This window comes from Mytilus galloprovincialis, chromosome 3 (assembly GCF_965363235.1).
Source record: "Mytilus galloprovincialis chromosome 3, xbMytGall1.hap1.1, whole genome shotgun sequence".
Classification (NCBI taxonomy): domain Eukaryota; kingdom Metazoa; phylum Mollusca; class Bivalvia; order Mytilida; family Mytilidae; genus Mytilus; species Mytilus galloprovincialis.
The window spans coordinates 40,675,986-40,697,781 of record NC_134840.1 but is presented as its reverse complement, the minus strand read 5'-3'; the positions used below and the strand labels follow the sequence as shown (position 1 = coordinate 40,697,781).

At 30.7% G+C, this 21,796-nt stretch overlaps 1 protein-coding gene across 11 annotated transcripts in view; it reads left to right on the top strand.

Annotated features, from left to right (window-relative positions):
• Nucleotides 1-21,796, top strand: part of LOC143067932 (sodium channel protein para-like) — a 99,281-nt gene that overhangs the window by 9,763 nt on the left and 67,722 nt on the right. For 8 of the 11 annotated variants that reach the window (XM_076241567.1, XM_076241569.1, XM_076241568.1 and 5 more), the window contains exons 1-2: nucleotides 6,328-6,501; nucleotides 12,363-12,437. The gene's annotated coding sequence lies outside the window, so the exon portion shown is untranslated. Of the gene's footprint in view, nucleotides 1-6,327; nucleotides 6,502-11,414; nucleotides 11,494-12,362; nucleotides 12,438-21,796 lie in introns of those variants that run through there. The other 3 variants (XM_076241573.1, XM_076241563.1, XM_076241564.1) reach the window with 2 other exon arrangements.

Sequence of the window (21,796 nt, the reverse complement as noted above, 5' to 3'; positions counted from 1 at the left end):
TTTCTAATAAACGTATTTTTCAAATTCTGTGTCTTACAATCTTTTTCTTTGAACACCATAGACTCTCATCAATACAAAGTATGTATCAAAATATCTGAAAGGAAAAAAAACACACAAGTAAAAGGAAATTTTCGATATAATTTATTGAAAATAAGATGCTTGTGACCTATAAATGTTTATGCTTCACATTGTGACTTGGAAGGAGAGTTGTCTTATTGGCACTCGTAACACATCTTCTTATTTATGTTATATATTTATAGTAATATCGGTCTGTTTGGTTAAGATTGTGCTTACAGTCAGTGCCTCGTTTAAAAATAATATATAAAGAATCAAAAACGTCATCTCTGTGACAACAATTACTTGAATTTCTTCACTTTTGAACTTGTTTGGCTTTATAAATATTTTGATATGAGCGTCACTGCTGAGTCTTATGTAGACGAAACGCGCGTCTGGCGTACTAAATTATAATCCTGGTACCTTTGTTAACTATTTACTGTAAGGAACATATTGATTACATATCGTTGAACGACACCGAACGTTTCACTTTACAATAACATTGACGTGACATTGTAGATTATTATCCTGTCTCATCTGACGTACAACTTTGTCTGATTTATTACAGAAATGTCCACAAAAATCTTCGATCTTTGCAACTGTATCCATTTACTGTCCAAAACTCTAAAATATAATTGTGTGTGTTTAGGAACAATCAATAACGTACGGTGATATGTTTTATCATTAATACATCAGAATACAGATATTAATTAATTAATCTTTGTTCAGCGATGAACGTTTTAAGTAAATATATTTATTTGTTTTATAATAGTTAGAAAAATATCAAAGTAAATTGAAAATCAATGCACCTGTATCAAATTAAATGGTAAATATAATAGTAATCAGGTCTGTTATTGTATTCTGTGTTCTGATCTGTTAAATTGGTCTTAATGGTCAACTAGGATTACTTTAACAAGTGTGCCATTAAAATTTCCAAATAACATTCAAGTAGACATGTATTTTAAATTCACTGATTCCACGTATAGTTTACCACAAACGTTGGCGATGTTTTGATGTTCCTGGATTATTTTTTTAGTCTCGTGCCATGCATTTTTCACCACATACACTTTTTGGTTCCTTTCCAATTCAGTGTCCTTCAATAACCTCTAAATTGTGTTTAGATCAGAATTGCATAGCAGTCTTGCTTTTCCCTTCAGCAACTATCAATATTGTCAAGTTATAACTAATAAGTATTACAAATATGTATCTATTGATGGCGAAGGGAATATAAGCTGCAAAAGTTAGGCCAACTGAATTTATTCGAATTGTCAACTCAATCTAATAAATACTAATACTTATTATCATAAAACTACAGAAGTTCCATAGAAAACAATAAACGTCTAGATTAATTTTGAAATATTAGTAGGGGTATTCCTGACTGGACACCATCTGACCCATCAGAACTGTCGATGGACATGTGACACCAATATAAACAGACCTATAGAATCTGTGAAACAGACTGTTTAACTTAAAATACAAAAAGATAGGCAAGCTTATACAACAGCATTAGGTAGATTTTCTTAGTTTCATATTATCTCATTTCATATATATGAACAAAATGTTATTCCATTTCATACATATTCTATTTTTTCCCCATAATTAATTATCCGTAATGGTGTGTGCAAATAATAAAATGTATAAATACATTCACTAATAGTATGTAATTATATTTATGAACTACCAATTTTAAGCATCGTAATCCATATTTTATGTGTCAATACTCTTTTATAGTTCTTTCGGATTATTCTGAACTTTCATACTTCTTAGGTCCGAGACCACAATTAATTCGTAGTGCATTTCTTTTAGACAATAAATGCAAATTAAAAAAATCCTACCTACGCTTTCTCAATAAAATGTTTACAGTGTGTTGTACTACTTTTGGGACAAATTATATCAAAATTATAGAAAACTTCATCTGCTCTAATTCAAAATATAGACAATTATATGTTAAGGGGGTCTTGAAATCTTTTTGACAGTTTCCAAAGTGCTAATTTTTAACCTTTTTCAACTGGATCAAATCACTACTTTTACTTTAAAATTCATGACTCAAATTATTTGACAGTGTCATTTCATCCCTTGACTTGCTATTTGAGGCATAACACATAGAGAAATACATTTGGAAGGGGTATATATACAAAAAATTGGCAAGTAACACACACTGTCCACACTAGGGACTAACGAAAATCAAGGGACAACAATTGTGGTCTCGGACCATATATGTCATTTTGTTGACGTATTCATTCAACCTATCCACTGATCCGTCAGCCATATTGATTTTTTTATCTAGATTATTGATGCGTTTGGAAGGATAGTATTTTTATGCTATTCATCAATGTCAATAAGTACTTATTTGTGATAACGAGAAATTCAGGGACGAAACAAGTTGTTCCATTTTCATTATACTGTCAGACGAAACAACAATTTGCACATTAGTGAAATTACAGTATAAGTTTGGCCATTTTTATGTCCAGAACACATTAATATCCATTAGGCCAAAAGTCAATCTAACTGATATTACGAGATTTCTAAGCTTATATTGATTATAACTATAGAATACACTTTATAATGGTGTTTGCACATATTTTTTCGAAATACTTCATTTTGCAATGAAACGTAAGCAATCTATTAATCGTTTATAACAACAACCAATGATCATTTGCCGTTCTTGTATTACATGTTAGTGTATTCTGTTTTATTCTATTTTTGAGCACCGATGGTTTTAAAAGAATTTAGAATTCCTATCATGATATACGTATAATCAAGGAGAAACGTGATCAGAAATACTTTCAAACCACTTAACAATTCAATAAAAATGTTCCACTTATTCGATTCTTTCGGCACATATCAATGGTTTGTATGCAAATGCATTGTTATAAGATCATTTATCCTTTTAATTGTAACAAACCGGTGGGAAGGGTTGTATTTTCTATAAACACAGCCATTCTTGGATTTATTCCTTCCAGTAAAACTATTGTGACTGTTTAGGTTTTAGTCCTGTAATTGACAGTACCATAGGCTTACACGCAAAGCAGCTGTTCTTCAAATATTTTTAACTGAACAATGCTACATCGATTTTTTTTTCAATGTATATTTATAAAGCATTAGATAATGTTATACTAGTACTATGTATTTATGCAGAAAAATGCACCATACCACGAAAAATAAGTTTATCAATCTCGAAGTAAAAACATATTGTTTTCTTCTTTCTGTTTGCTGTTTTAACCGATTGCACAATTAAGCCAACATGGATTATCCAAGATTTTCTTATCTAACACTGACAGACCATATTTCCTGTATGAAAAATATCAAATTTTTCCCATAGATAGATCTATTTGTAATAGTAAGAATTGTTTTTATTTTTTTTTAATTGTTTTACATTTGTCATTTTGGGATATTTTATAGCTGCTTATGGGGAATGGATTTTACTCTTTGTTGAGTACCGTACGATGACCTATAGTTGTCTCATTTGCAGTCATTCCACATGTACATCTTCCTATTTCATATCATGACATATTTGCAACTGGAATTTTAACATTCAACAATCATTCGCATTATATTCTGATATAAGCAGATACAACCTTCGTATATTTTTTAACAGAAACAAATGAAAACTACCCATGTAGAATTCAACCCACATAATTTATTATATGATAAGTGATATTTTCATTTTATCTAAAAAGACAAATCCATTATTCTAATCTCTACGACAAGTATGCTTATTTACCATAAGATTGGATTATTCTTGAACGTAATACTTATGTAAGACTTATATTGATTTCACTCACCAATCGGTTTACCACGTCTTTTACAATCATTCAATGATACATTTTATCTCATTATAGTCTGATCAATATCATACGATTACAGAGAAACAAGTTAATAATTTGCTTTTGTAGTACATATTCATTGGATCCTGGTTCAACTTCTTTTGGTCTCTTTTTTTGCTTCTTGGTTTAGTATGATCCAAAAACATTATAATCTGAAAATGTTTGGAATATACGAGTATTTTTGACCTATGAGTATTTGGAATATATGAGTATGCCCATGCCCATATGCATATGGTCTGGCTTGAAAAGTTACCTTTAATACTACAAGTATGGCAGATGGAGTTGTTCATTTTAGGCAAGAGTTTATAAAAACTATTTAATCATTTAGCCATCATTATTAGCTGATGTTTACTTGCAAGTTAAAATAAAACTAAGCACATTATACATGGTAATGATACGGTTGTCTGTACAAATGACGAATATGTCGACTTAGGAAGATAACTTCAAGGAATATCTAAATGGACTGTTAATCAATGCGTCAACTATTTTACTAACAGACGAGAAAGGGTCAACGGGATTACGACACGTTTACACTAACTTAGACAAGAACACTCAGATTCACGGGTTTCAGTTTGTAACTTTTTCCTTTCTTTCTTTTTTTGTCGAGAACGAGATGTGTGTTCCCAAGAAAGAGCTGAGAATCTCGCATATTTATTCATACTTAACTTTTTATCAATATCTATATGGCATAAATTCTCATTTGTAAACAAGTGTTTATAAACTAACTCATATTATAATTCGACCATACGCCTATGTTCCGACGTATAAACAATAGGTTTTCAGAACAAGTTTTGTATATATACTTCCAGTGAAATCACTAGAAATTCGAAGCAACAATGCAAGTTATTTCTTTTTTCAAATAACTTAAGATAAATATTCTCTGAGTATATGTAACACACCTTGTGTATTCAGGATGAATGCACTCATATGCAATTCAATGACTTTTGGATTTTTCCAATGACTTACCTCCCCTTTCGAAGATTATTGTTTGTACATTTATGACGAAGGGAACCGTAATGTTTTGTTTTTTTTTTTTTTTGTTTTTTTTTTGCATTTGAAGAAGACAAATAAGTTAATTGGTATTTCTTAATAGTTTTAATTCGTTGACTTCTCCTTTTCTCATACAACTAGGTGGGGTCAATTTGATCTTCCTACTTTTATGTTTTTTTTTTTATTTTAAGATGGTAAGAAGCTATGTCGCATACATCATAAATTTGTTATTTTTCATCACTTTGGTACAGTGTATTGCGCACGATTGAAAGTGAACTTGTCAATGGTATTATTGATTTTGTATATGGATGCGTTTATGTCATTTTTTTAGCCATGTGTATTCATGAGTGCCACACTGTCTCCGGAAATTATGACCCTCACTCTTATATCATAAATCAATTAATATCTAAAATACTTCAAATCCCTACTCATCAGCCATATTCATTCGTAATTCGCATGATAACTTTTTTCTAGTGCACAAAGTTATGATATATGCGACATAGCTTTTTATCATCTTAAAGTAAAAAAAAACATAAAAGTAGGAAGATTAAATTGGCCCGACCTAGTTGTAATTTGTCATAATGATAATATATATATATATCGATCACGTTACTATGTTGACTCATGAACCTAATTCCTATATGCACCATAACTAGAATGTGTGTAATAAGCCATTTAGTTGCTGTGAGTGAGACGTATGAATATATGGTTTAGTTCACTAAAAAGGGTTCAATAGTCATTCTTCTTTCTGGACAGTAATTTTACATGCAGACGTGACCTCTCGTATTTCAAACTGGCCAGAGAAAACAACTTAACTCATTAAAACATAGGTACAAACAATACTTTATTTGTCCCCCGTATGTGTCATTGAAAGAAAATTAAGAATTTAAATATGTGTGTATCATATATTTTCATTTCAGTATCCTTATAGTTTAAAAAAACAGAAAGAGAAAAAAAGGTATCCCATGTATATTCATCGATACTTGATTGAATGCACATGATTTAAGCATATTTAGTATAAAATTAAATTAGTTATCTTAACGTTAACTTAACCCTTTATCTATAAAGGTATATAAGGTCAGATATCTGTTTGATCAATTGTCAATGAAGAAATCAATCGTCTTTTTGTTAAATTTTGTTCATTCGTTTAAAGGATATTAAGTCTATGCTTTGTTCTAAAAGGCATTGGATATCAAAGTTTAGTGTTCAATTTCATATACTTTGAGTAGTTTAGCATATTCTTTTTCGTTCTATTTGTTCCAAAAAATGTATGGACAAAAGGATTTTTTAATGATAGAATGCTCTGAATCGTATCTGAGCCACGACCTATTCTCTTTGCACAATTATTTAACATATTATTTATGAGTAATTAACCGTTATGTGTTGATTAACTACTCCAGATTTTGACTTTTATAGTCAAAAATATTTTATTTCATACGTACAATATATTGTTTTAACTGGCTTACCCTTTCACAAAATAAGTTCAAACAGATGACTGCATACTTATATTAGTATTGTTGCCTTGGTGTATAATTAGTACAAAATTGTGGGTAAAAAACTTGGAATACTCATTCTTTTCAATTGCTTGCAACACGGAAACAATTAATGGTATACAATTGTGTTTAAACAGGTATGTAAATTTGTATGCTTCAATAAAAAGAAAGTGGTGCATAAAACATTTTTGACCAATATTCTGATGTTAGCTTTGCATGTAAAATCCACACGCCTCATGTAATATGTATGGCTGCGAGATAGATGTCTATATTTTTCTAGGTCAATTGACCAATAAAGACGATTGGTCCTAAACATAGGCCGTTCTTGTGTTTCCTGTTGTTCCCTGCAGAACCATTTTAGGCTGAAAAGACCATCAATGGCATGTGTGTTCTCCAATCTATTTAAAAATGTCTAATTCCATTGTAAACAGGAAAACATATACAGATTTCCATTTAAACGACAGAAAGCACAAAAATTAAGCATAGTTACGCATTCGGATGGCATATTAGAAAACAAACCGTTTGACAATGACACTGAAACAAACGCCGTGAGTGTGTTAGTTATACTGTTTGTTGAACTTGATTCATATTCAAAAACTTTGCTGAAATATTTTATTTTATACTTTGGAATGAAATGCTCAAAGGATAAAATAGATGTCGAAATATTTCATTTCTTTTATTTTTATTTTTACATCAGAGACATATCTTTTAAAGTAAATTGGCAATTCTGGATTTGTTGTTAATCCTAAAAAATTAAGTAAAATATTATTGGTATCACTTTGAAACGGGATATTTGAACCGAATAATTCGTAAAAATAAATCGAAAATAATAGCGTCAATGTGTTAAGATCGGCAAATCAATTATTCATGAAATACCTTATTTTCAACGCAGTCCGTATATATATATAATTGTTTTGCCATTTCAAAAACATAACCGAAGACAACGATATGAATAAATTGTACATGTAATCCACACAGCATCATTGTCTCTGTTTGAATAAAGCCATCAATGTAATATAATTTTAAAACGGCTATTGTTTGCATATGAAATACAATTTTTAAATGAAATATTTTGGAACAATATATATAAATATTTTTTAAATGTATAAATGGCTACCTGTTGTTTTTTCTGACACAGAAACCATTCAGTGTACTGTAAGTCAGACTGAATGTCATGTTCTGCTGTTACGGTTACCTCCTGCAATATTATTTAATTTAACCCTAGAATATCGTTTAGGAGTATATCAGCAATCAATTATTGTTAAGCCAACTTCGGAATTCAATGTCAGTACATTCTCAAGAGGGATGAATGACAATTTTCTATCAGAAAATAAAACCAGAGAAATCTGCCTTTGTCTGAAATATACCACTATATATACATTACATATGATATCAAAATACGATTTTTTACGCTGTTTTATAATATTTTGTTAAACACTTTCCTACAATATTATAATTCGAGATAAATGGCTTTGTTTAAAAAGAAAGTCAGAAGCTAAATTCATGTTTCTGTTCCTTTTATGGTCGGCAACTAAATACAATTTAATGCTAAAAGTTTCTTTAAAAAGAAAGGGACTATCCCTTATCTATATACAATAAAATGCTTTTAGCAAAATACATGAATGCTTATCAGAACTTAAATATAGTTAACACAACTGTGCGAATAAACAATTCAATCAATAAGTATTGATTTTTTTCCTTATTTCCAAATCCGAGGGTGGATGACCTTTTCTTCATGTATATCCCAAGAGGAGATCATCTTTTCAGAACCTTCGGTAGCCCTGACAATCGATATTGACAGATGAAGTATTTTCACCACAGAAAAGGATTATTTGCCTATTTGTAATCTATTTATTCTTTAGAGATTTCACGAACTATATAATATAGATATAAATTGAGGGAGATACGTTAATGAAATAGCATCATAATAACACACACACAAAAACAACAACGACAAATCTACAGGTCAACTATCGGTCTTCAAAAATTGACAAAAGTTTATACAATTTCTAAGCTTTAAAACCCCGAGTCGAGAAAATTTGAAAATAAATCTAACAGAAAATATCATAGAAATACCATCCCCATCCGTCAAATTTCTCAGAATACAATATCCAAATTAAAATCCTGGCTTTTGGAGGACTCGTATACAAGTTGTGGCATTGTTGGTGTGGTTAGACTAGTTATTTAGTAGATGGTCAACTTTCCCATTTTAATCTCGGTCGGCAGCGCACAATTTAAATAGTTTTAAGATAGAAAGCACGTAATTCTTTAATGTTACTAACTAACTATAGACATAAAATATAAGAACATGTAAAAAAACAGTAAATGCAGTCAAATATTACTAGCAGCTAACAAAAGCTAGCTCAACGTGCTTAACCTCCATATGGAATCATGCCGTCATACACTCTTATGTGGCGACAGTATTTCGGTCCAAAGTAAATCAAATTCAAACAAAATTCCAGCAAATCAGTTCAACTGGCTAAGTTATTATTAGTAGGCGCTAGAGCGTCCATGGCATAGTTGTTTTACCTTCACTATTTTATTACATTAAGTTTCAAATAACATAAACTGCTAAATTATTAATTTTTCTGTAATTGATAAATGACTTATTACTTCCCTTTACTGTTACATTGCATTATGTAAGAATGTGAATATCATATTAACCTATTTTCATCAAGGTTTCTGTATCGATTTTAATGAGAGAAATCAAATATAAAATAAGGCAGGGTAACTGAATGTATCACATTATAAAGCCTATCTGACCGTCAGTGATCAGTAAAACTGTTGCAGTTGAACACCTATTACCATGCTAAGTTTGCCTATGACGTCTCTTTTTCTAAAAAAAAAAGGGTTATGAGAGCGCAGTTGATATCTTTTTTTTTTTAAAAAAACATACAGTAACACCCAAATGCACCATTGTCTCAAATTCAGTCAATAAGTGCACACTTATAATTAATATGTGAATGTAAAAAATTAAGAGTCATACTGTTTTTTTTTGTGTATAGCATCTGTTTTTGTGACGATTTGTTCAATTTAGAAAAAAATGTCCAGTTCATATGGATTGAAATGGTAAAAAAATATGTAGTTCATCACAATGTTCGTTATAGACAATAGTACCGTCTACGTTGATTAGTTAATTGATCCGAGGAACGGGAAACCCTAGTTTTATTCCGATCATTTTCTTAAAGAAATTGTTCTATATACTGTTGAATGCATAATTATCATATTAAAACATATAACTATATTAGGCTTTACTTTATATACCAACGTTCCAAATGTCTAAACGTATTTTAGTGAAAGGGATGGACTTCTGGCTATCAAACTACAAGTACAATCTAATAAATTTTGTGTGTTTCATCCAAGAAGCAGAAAATCAATAAAGTTTTGTGTTTGATGTTATATATCATTTATGTTTGAATGTCAGTTCGCAGCTTTTGAAGCTGATTGCGTTGAATTATAACAAGTAACGACCCGGATCCTTTGGCAGATAACAATTTATATTATTTATTAGTATAAGAAAACAATTTTGCTAATAGGTAATTATTGCTTTGTCTCTTTCCGAGATGTCATTATCAATATCTTTACACTTACAATCCTATAAACCGACACAGATATTCAGTTTTAATATGGAGGTAATAATGCTTCATTAACTGTTGGCTTAGATCAAATCACATATGCTCGATTCTATAGTTACAGACAGCCATTGTAGATGGAATATTGATCGGAAAATATATTTAAATGTGTGTGTGTTGTAACTTTTTTTAATCAGCATACTGTTATTAAAGTTTATTAAATGTGCATCATAGAGGTTGCATGGGCAACAATGCATATATATTACGTCTCGTTTTATATCCCCAGTATGTTAAATCCATGTTCGCAGAAAAAAGAGAATAGGTTAGGATTTCTTTTCTACTTCATGTTGATCATATGTCAAAAAGTCTTAATATCAAGTATTTTGTTGTCACTGTTACTTTCAATTGGGTCATTAATTTTTTGTAGCGAAAAAATAGGGTTTATCAGGTACTCAGTGTAATGTGAGAGATACACCCTGTTTGTCTTCTTCAAATTATAGTTCGGTGAGGGTGTTTTTTTCAGTTCAGTTTTTTTTTTTTTTTTTCGTTTACTATATCATCGGGTCAATAATTTACATCCAAGTATGTAATCGGATTTATCCTGTAATTAGACAACTATTGTACAAATAACTGATAAATTCTTGTACAAATAAAATCTCCTGTTATTCCGCCTGTATATTGACCAAACGGTAATTGTGAATATTTCAGATTTTGTGAAAGTTAATTGTTGGGTCCTCTTCGAGGTCCGCATTTGAATTATGTCTATTTATTTTCTTTGAAAAATTAAAGACAACTATTTGGATTTAACAAGCTAAACATTGAAGTGCTGGTTGTTAATTGCAGGATTAAAACAAAATATGTACATTGTTCAAAATAACAAATTAATTTGTACTCGCTTCGACACAGGGGAAAAGCTCGGCGAGTTAAGTTTTTCGTCCTGTTTTTAAAGCTCTTCCAAATAAATTATATATCAACAATGCAGATACACGTTCATCGTAGTTATATTTGCCGATTTAAACATATAAATGATCTTAATATATAAATAAGCTTGTATCAATCATTATCTACTCAATTACTATTAATTCAGATATCTAAGTGTGGTCTACAACTTTTGGAGATCTTGCGATTTAGTTGTATTCTGTGACATGAATCCGTACACATAAAGAGCTAGTTGTCAAGTATCTCTCAATACAAACTGAGGATACGTCATTTATCGCGATGCTATCAATAATATTAAATCATTAATGGTCGAATTAAAACCTTACATTAATATGTCAGGCCAACTTATTCGGAGCAAATCTAGCTTCAAAGAGTTATTTGTTTCAAGTTACCTGTATTGAATGGTTTACCTATTGTCACCTGATAATACCGATTATACAAAAAAGATAATGAAATTATTTATATAGTCTTCTCATTAATTTTGCAAGATATGAATCAATACCCCTACTAATTGATTATAGTCTCTCTCTTTCTACCTGGATTAATACGTTATTTTTGCCGGAAAAAATCTTCTTCAACTAAATAAATATATGGAATGCAAAAATGATAAGCAAAAATGTAAGTTATTCTATATGTGTTTTTGAATTGCTAATATTATTTTAACGGCTATACAGAAAATGTTAGGATTTTTTTTGGTTAAGAGTACATCGTATGTTAGGCGATGGTCAGCGTTATTTAATTATTCAGATAAACGGAAGACGTTATAAACCTGTCTATAAAACATTTCTTTTTTTATATTTGTTAATGCAGCATACCAAATAGGTTATAATGGCAAAATACAGTAAAATAAAATAAAGGAAGAATACACGTCATGTATATTGGAGCAGCATCTTTATGCAAACTTGATCAACTTATTAATTTTTTATTGAACCTGCAGTCGAAGTCACGATACAAATATTGTATACATTTCAATGATATTTATCTAATTAGTTTCGACGTTCAAGGTTAAATTGCAATTTTGATATAAGAATTGGCATGTATGAACATTTACGAATAACTTGCATTAGCATCAACGTTATACAGAAAAGGGGTTCACTAACATCAATGAGAATGGAAAGATCAAAATATCGGTAGCTAAGTCACGGTAAAGAAAAATTAGTGCATCAAAGGAATGGATTCATCAAAACTAAACAGATAAAATTATCCCAGTGCCTGACAGAGTTGACTGTCATCTGGTTATGATACACATGTTTTTGTCATTAGAGATGCACGAAATGACAGTACATTACATGCACGACAAACCCCCAGCAAACAAATATGAACTCCTGTGCTTCATAAGGTAATCGTTATTGCTCCAATAGTTGCACTCGTCATGTTAGTAATGTCAAAATCTGAAAATGAGATAAGTACAGTTTCCAAATTAAAATTGATTAAATTCGTGAAATGTGACGGACATTATTTCAAATCTTTTCTCTTTTCTATTTTAGACTATACCATGGGATTTATTATGTTATTGGATTATTTTTCATCGAAATGTTAGTGCAGAGCAATAGAGAAAGAAGGTAAGCTATAAATATCAATAATTAATTGTTTATATTACAACTACTTTTATTTTATACTAAATAAAAATACATGTACACAGAATAAAAGTATATGTGTGGTGTCTATTGGGATATGAACTGTATTGATTGTGGTACACCTACAGTTTTTGTATCAGACCAATTTATAACCATCACGAATCAGACTGAAACCTGTGTATGTTAAATAAAAGTATAAATAATAATAAAAAAATTGATATGGTGATGGTAATAAGTATCTCCTCGGATGCACGTTCAAATGTTTTATATTATTGTACCCATAAAAATCATGTTGCTGGTCTCGTACTCTCGAGTTCGAGTTCCGAAGGAATTTGTATTTGACGTTTCTGTGCTAATTATAAGAGACGAATAAAAAAGGCTAACAATATGTGTCTTGGTCGAAAACGTAAAGTAGAGATATTTGAATATTAACTTGAGAAATAGCATGCTAACCACACTGACTCACGTGTCGGTTTAGTACAAATGAAGGTTCATAATTGTATCATATTTACACGGAATTGTTCTGAATATGTATGTTATAGTGATCACTGGACATTTAACAGTCATTCATCATCAATCTTATGAAAGGAAACGCTTCCGTAAACACTTCAAGGTTTCTGAAAACATAAATATTCTCTTAAACGGGGAGAAACAACTTTTTTTTTTAAATTACTATATTTGTTTTGGAATAATTTGTATACGATGCTGTATACAATGGAAAACTGACCATTTGAGAGAGTATGATACCACTAAGATAGGAAACACAACGTTATCATTACAAAAATAATGATAATGTTGAGTTTGAGGTACTAGCTCTTCTATCAAAGAATTATTAACTGAATAAATAAAATGTTTTGGATTTATCCTACAATTAATATGTCTGAAGCGATCAAATGTACCATTTTCACCCTGCTGATACCATGAACTTAAATGAACTTAAATGTACTTAGATAATCTGTCTAGTATCTACAAATGTATAAAATATCACATTTTAAATGGAATGTGTAGAAATGAATGGTGGCTACTGGTGTGTGTTGTTGGTCTTATCATGAAAGTATTATACAGTACTTTCATGATCATATAATTCTTCCATTTCTATGGTCTTATCAAGTATATGCACCAGTCTTCATTTCCATTGCAAACAGTGTCATGTTAGTATAAATCTTTCTTCCAATTATACAGTTCAAAAAGCATACTTGTTTTGACTTCAAGAAATGGGATCGTGCCGTAAGCTTATCGAATTCATAATTGTCCGTATTTGTACTGTGTAGTAGAATGTAAAGTAAAGTTCAAATTCTTGAGTCGTCTCGAGACCTCATGTCAATGTCACGTTTCGTTTGGATACATTATACTTTTTTCGAAACAGCTGATTGCTTGTTTTATCAGATTTCACATGTAGTACCTGCAGGAGATGGTACAAAGCAACGATATAGTCTGATTTTTTTTTAATATACAAATGTGCAATCGAACAGGAACATGTCTTTTGAATCCGCACAGAACTTGTAATTACATATATACATGTATATAAGCAGTACATTTTTTTCTCACAAAACCAACAAAAGGAAAACAACATATGATAATACATTAAAATTCTAGACCAGACAATAAACGTATTTTATTAATTTATAATGAAACATCATATGAATAAGCGAATGAAATCTTAAGTTTAAAATATCCTCGTTTGTAGCAGAAACCGCATGTATTACATTAAATACATAGGTGGTCAAAGTTATCTACTGTAATGTCATGTTTAGGTCGAAGCACGTTTGGATTTGAACTCTGCATATTGCATGAAACTTCGCACGATGATAATTGCCCAAAACTTACTTAATATATCGTTCTTTCAATACATTTTGAAATTGAATTCCGATAACCTTTGCCTTTATTTCGGAAAAGAATAACAGCATCCTTTATCCTTTTTAGTTAATTGACACATTTGACAAATTTTTAAATGCATTCTTCGGATAAGTAGTCTGTCATATAACCTCTGCCATTGTGCAATATGTATACTTTTACATGCCATGTACTTAATGATTAGCATACGCATTGTATATTTTATTGCACAGACTTAGAATAAGTACATCTTTAATCTATTAAGACATCTAGTGACAATATATATTCATAACATTATTTTGGGAAGAATATTGAGCCAGTCGTGAAAACTTGGTAAGTGTTTCTATCATGCAAACTTCCCATCATATTGCCACAGATCGAATTGACAAATGATGTCTTGTAGACGCTACCATATCTTATTTGCATTTTGAACAGACACATTCTCAATCATTTAGAGTTTCGAGAAACATGTCAACAAGCGCGACGCAAAAAGGTGGAAAAGTTGTCATTGGGATTTCCATCCATTTAAACATTATAATCTATATGTAATGCCAAAATTGTTTACTTATAAAGATGTGTGCATGGTTCTTTTCTTTATTAGTTATACATTAAGTTTTAATGTTCTGTGCCGGTTGCGGTTTGACTTGCTCGATGAACGGTTCCTTATACTTGCTCTTTAATAAACAATATATAGACCAACTAAGAAATGTTCTAGCAAAATTGATTTTTTTATAAACATTACATATATATATAGTTACAAATGTGACGTATAAGCAGTTTTAGGGGAAGGTAATTTTCATATCAGATACATGTATTTAATTTGAACATTTAAATCAGTTATGAACAATTAAAAATGTTTGGTTTTGAATAGTTTGGGTTCGATTGTGACATAGTCCTAGTAGTGTGATTTGCGAAGCTTTTGCTTCCCAATTAATCTTGCTGTAACGAATTACAAAATTTACACAATGTGTATATTTTTTTTTGCGGTGCTAAAAAATGAATGCCTAAATGTACCTGTTAGAATTGTGTTACCTATAGCAGAGTTAAAACCACTTACAGTTTCTGATACAAAATTATAAATGAAGCGTGAAAAAAGAATTACAGATCACAAGAAAGAAAATAGTACATGACTCTTTCGATAAAATGAATGCATCTAAAGACCAACCTGACAAGACATCGTCCAGATCAACAGCTTTTGAAATGTATTTCCTACTTGTTAAACCTGCTTTACCATTAAGGTGATAGTCTGCACTTAAACTAAAGTCGGAGACAATTAGCAATGAATTTTAATGAGTTACTGACTCACAACAATGTTTCCAATTAATAATAAATATATTGTAGACATGATTTTGATTGAATCCAGATGGGTCTGTTAAAAATACATGAAAAGCAATGTTACATTAATGTAAATCTATGAAAGTCAAGTAATTGTTGAGAAATTCTCCTTTTATTTAAATTATTTTTCAAACTGCATTTCCAGTAATGTTTTATTTAGCTTCTTTAAAAGGTTCGTGTTGCTTAGTTTGTGTCTTTCCGTCGTTTTTCGGTTTTGCGATCGTCTCACCCATTCTTTTTCGACTCGTTAAATCTTTTTTTTATTTGAAATTTAAACTGATTATTTTTATTCTGCTAAGGCTTGAAGTCGGTAGCAAAACATTATAATATAAAGTTCCCCTTTTACATTCAAGAAGTTGCATGCACTTCTTGAAGTAACTGCAGTGTGTTGTCACCATAAAATATACAGACGTACGACTATCGTCCTTCAAATGTAAACCTTGGTCTCCTTTATAAGATGAAGTAAATGCGGCAGCATTAATATAACTGTCCTTTAAAGAGTAAAATGAAGAGAAATGACATACTGGTCCGAGACCACAATTAATTCGTAGTGCATTTCTTTTAGAACATAAATGAAAATTTTAAAAATCCACCTGCGCTTTCTCAATGAAATTTTTACAGTGTGTTGTACTACTTTTGGGACAAATTATATCAAAATTATAGAAAACTTCATCGGCTCTAACTCAAAATATGGACAATTTTATGTTTAGGGTGTCTTGAAATCTTTTGACAGCTTCCGAAGTTCTAATTTTTAACCTTTTTCAGCTGGACCAAATCACTACTTTCCTTTAAAATTCGGAACCCAACTATTTTTACAGTGTAATATTCCCCCAACTTACAATTTGAAGCATAAAACATGGAGAAATAAATTTGGAAGGGGTATAAAAAATATTGGCAAGTAACCCACTGTCAACACTAGGGACTATATTTGTGGGACGACAATTGTGGTCTCGGACCTACTAGCACACGTAGGGTCGTGAACTGTAATACTGTCTACTGGACGTTGAATAAGAAACCGGCACTACTGAACAATCAACAAAGATTCTTGTCGTCAGGTTAGCTTGAAAAGGCTCCTCCTCTAAACTTAATATGAAAAATACAACACCGACAAATAGTTTATAAGAATGCGTAAAGCTTGCTGTTCGGTGTGAGCCTAGATTCTGTGTTGAAGACGGTTCTTTTACAAATGTACTTATAATGGTTTACTTTTACAAATTGTGACTTATTGGCACTCAAACCGCATCTTCTTATATCTATAGCATTTCATAAGTTTAAGCAAAGTACCATAAGTGTTTCTAAACGAAAAAAAAAATCCTGTGGAAATTTTTTTTTTTTTTTCATGTGAAAAAAGTACATTGGTACTAATAAGACCCACGGTTGGCTGATGAAGTTAGACGACCTTTGTGTTTTGATCTTAAACAAAATTGATGGATGTTGCGATAATATTATATTTCGCAAAGTCAAACATTTAACAATAATGTTTACAATGAATATGTGGTAATGAGACGAATTTGATAGGATCAACATTCAATAAATGTTTTGCATTTCAAATTAAGCTGGAAGGGAAAACATAACATGACATCCTTCTTATTTTTACAAAAATGCACATCCGTTAAATACTTCATGCAAAGTCCTCCAACTCAGATATTTTGTCAATTTCGTATAAATGTAATAAATAATTCAGAATTAAAATATATAGTAAAAGATGTAGTACGAAAAAAAGTGTAATAAATTAGCTTTCCAAAAATGTACCTCAAACTGTAGTCCTAAAAACAATTGAAATGAACAAAAACTGTAAATGCAAACAGATGCTCCATTATCGAAAAGAGGCAATACTTATTCATTTACATATAATACAGTTTATGTAAAACAGTTGCCACAAATTTAAATAAGCAATTGTAACTTCAGCAACACATATAGCTATACATTTCCTTTGTCTAATCCCTGTGACTGACAAGATGACCGTAATTGATTGACACATTTACAATTGTAACAGGTAGATAAAATCTCTATGCATGATGAAGAATGCCACATTTTTCCAAAATTTAATCTTGTGTGGTAGTTATCTGGATTTTTACAAAGTTTGGAATATTCAAAGAATGAGTGAATTAATTTGAATGGAATTTCGATCGATTGGTATGAATTGTTTTATTAGAGTTATTGTTTGTTGTATCTTTATTCTATAATTGCCTTTCATTTGTTTTGTTATATAGTCTATGAAGCCTTTTCATTGACTGTTAGTTATTTTCACTATAAATAAAATTAGTCAGCGTTTGCTGGATATTTGTGAAATGTTTCTCGCATCCTAGGATATCTAGTTATCGTTTAAATTAATGTTTCGACTTCAAATAAGATTTCAAAACGTTAGAAAAATATTGACACTGGTCTATAGCTAACAGTACTCAATCAAATGTCATTAAAAAGTAAACATTTGTTGTCCTAAGAATATATATTGGATGTTTTTCGATTTCTTGTAGGATAAAAAGGTTGTAAATATGAATGCCCAATTTGATCCGACATGGCCGTGAGATGAATACAAACTACCAATTGTAAGGTGTGCAATCATACGAACATTTTTTAAAATAATTGAATGATACACGCATTTTATTCTATTGTTCATCGTACTTCGAGCATTCTGAATTACCTATCATATACTAGTAGACGACATTTGGTTTGGTCCGGATGTCCTTGGCAATCCTCTGAAAATTTTATAATAATATGTAGAGGGAAAATGTATATGATAATTTTATTCGTTTTACTCCCGAATTCGAAAACAAAAAAGTATTGCAGATTCTTACATGACATTTAGTTATATATCAGTATTTTTATATATTATTTTGATTTTTTTGGTCGATTACTTGCTTCCAGCATTCAGATGTCTTGCATCTAAGGTAACAGCAAAATTGATTGCAGAGCAAATATCATTCTTATCACAAAATATATCATATATCTATCAGTCTAATGTCTTGAGAAGGATACAATTTCATATATATTTTAAAGTTCAAGGAACTAAAAAGTGGCCTTGTATTACTCTCTCCCTATGGCTCTTATCATATATCATGCTTTGCCATGATGTCCTTGGTATCAAAATTGTCTTAAAGAGCATTGAAATTCAGTGAATGGTGCTTAATATTATTTCTGTTTAATTGAAATAAATGGTTTACAAAATTCGGTTGTAAGATATTTGCTCTAACATGTTTTGATTTTAATCATAATTAGGTTTTCATAAAACTTTCCGTTTTGAATGAAAAAAAGGGTGCATTGACGAACCAACACAATTTTATTTTGAACGAGTTTAATCTAGCCACTTGTTAGTGCGCCTGTCCGTAATCATGAACTTCTTCAGTGGTAACATTTACTCTTTTCTCCTTAAGGTAATTCAGTGTAAACTGATGATCTTTGAATAATTTACTCTCGTCTTTCTAGAGTAGACTCAGGACGTTTTAAAGCTTGACCTTTACTGCACAGACACCTGTCTATAATCGAAGACGTCTTGCTGACCTCCAGATGAGTCTTTTGGCTTTCACGTGTCAGCTGCATTTTTTGGTGTATATCCAATATTTCATTTTATTCATACAAGAAGTTTCTCTGAACTATATATATGAGGGTATTTATGATTTACCGATAGAATTGATAAACAATAAAATGTGTGCAGCTTTTGTACACATTTGATTTATGGCGACTAATATCATTACTTATACCAATATATCGCTTACAAGATTTGGCATGACAAAAATACATACCTTCTTCTCGCTGTACCTATAAGCACCAAGTCAATCTAACTTCCATTGACACTGCTGTAAATTCAGTTGAGTAGATTTAGTTCCATTAATAATTCCATATCATTTATTACTTTTGAAGCGCTCTGAAATTAGATCTCGTTACAGCTATAGGGCTTTTACCAAAACTCGATCTAATGCAGATTCAAATTGCACATGATTGATATAACAAGACGCTCAAATTCGTTTTAAACCTATAAAGAAATGATAGATTGTGTACAAATGTATCTTTTTTAAAGAAAACTAAGAATTAAAGTTATCTGTGTATATGTTACAGTGAATTTGTATAATCAGGGATTATGTAGAATCACTAAAATCATTAGTGATTATATAGATTCCCTAAAAATGACCAGTGATTTTATATAATCACTGATAATTTTAATTATTATTCTACAAATTCCCTAATATGATTTCAGGGATTATCAATAATTAAAAGCTCCAAAGATGATGAAACAAATTGACATAGACAAATTATCATTTTTTTTTTCTTATTCCTTGAAAGTTTAAGTAAACATTTTTCATTCCTGATCTACGATGTGAATGTTAAGTGATGAGTTTTTCTCTTTATATTTTATTCAAGTGTTGAACCTCATTATGTCACTAACAAATAAGCTCGGCATAGGCACAGATGTTACTTGGGTTGAGGAAAGCATATGCTCAAAAGTTAATGCAAATTGCAGAGGAAAAACAAAATACAACATATGCATATCTCATACCAATTCCACTAGTGGTTCCAGGAACGGGAGATCCCAAAAAACGAATGGTATTATTCACGAAAAGAATGATGAAGGATATCGCCTTGTCATATAGCTTGGAATCCTGCCCGGATCTTTAATACAAGAAATCAGTTTGAGGTTGCTGATATCCCTTCATTGGTACCTTCAGATGTTTTTGCTGAAAACTCTACTTCTCTGAGACGTGCCGTAAAATCTGATTCGATATGTAGGACAAGGTTTTTTTTTAATGTTGATATTGTGGTAAAAACAGATGTGAATATATAGACAACTTTCGAGTTCGATGCATTTTCGTCAAAAACTCTGGTTTTAGTGAACGTCATTTGTGCGTTTAGGGGCGTCGTCACCTCCATTCCAATGTTGAGCGAGTGGTTGGAAAACTATAATTCTATATTGTACAAATTATACGACAAATTGAATTCTCAAAATTGACAATCAGCATTGATGTCATTAGGGAATTGTCATTAAGTACCTACAGAACAACCATTATTTCTAGTTTATCCTGCACAATGACGATCACCAAGACGCTTGATGAACGTAAATAGTTAGGGATACAGGCGACCCCCTCTATCTGGTAAATGACGTCATAAAGGCGCGTATAATTGACGAGTTTTTTCCGGTGACGGATGAACTCTAAAGTGGTCTATTTGATAGATATGCCTGTAGAAAAGCAGGGCAAATGTGTAATAGTCGATGCCATCCAAATTTAGTTTATAAATAAAATGTTTATTTTTATTTTAAAATATTGTGCCTAACATTTGACTTCATTCATACAATCGACGAACATTTATCAAAACGATTGTACACATAAAAATAGTTTTAATGACAATTTCATTTTTTTTATATTCTCAACCTAAAAACAATTGCTAAAACAATCCGATAAAAAAATAATCATTATGCCTTTTAATATTTTCATACTGACTTCTTCAACCCGCCCTTGCGGGCTCGCTTGATATTATTAATACTGATAAAGTCAGTATCAAAAAGGGCTCGCTTGATATTATTACTGATAAAGTCAGTATTAAAAACAAAAAATCAATTATTTTATATATATTTTGTTTATCATTTAATTATATTGTGCTTATCATTTAATTATATTGTGTTTAACATTTCAATATTTTTGTGTCTATCATATTAATATATTATGCCCAACGTTTTTTAACATATTAATGTTATTATTTTGATATATTACGGTTAACTTTTAATATATTTCAATATGTTATATATTTTTTAATATCATTTCAGTTATTCTGTATAATCCCTGACGTTTTTTCTAGTGATTATACATAATCCCTGAAAATTTTAGGGATTCTACATAATCCCTGATTATACATATTCACTGTAACATATATAAACCCAAAGACACATACACCAAAAGACCTCGAGATGTCAACAATGTTTTCATGTGTTTTGCAATAGACAGTTAACATATCTCTAGGGATTCATGGCGCTTCTCTTCCTCCCGACTGCTTTCATTATTTGTATGAGACTAACTTGATACGGGATATTTTCACTTTACACATCAAACTCTAAGGCACCGTTAAATTAAGCTAGCATTTGTAACATAAATTTATAGCTGTTTCTGGTACTAAATCTTTTAAATTGTTTCACATTTTGTCATGTCGGGCCCTTTTATAGCGGTCCGTATATATGGGTTCTGTCT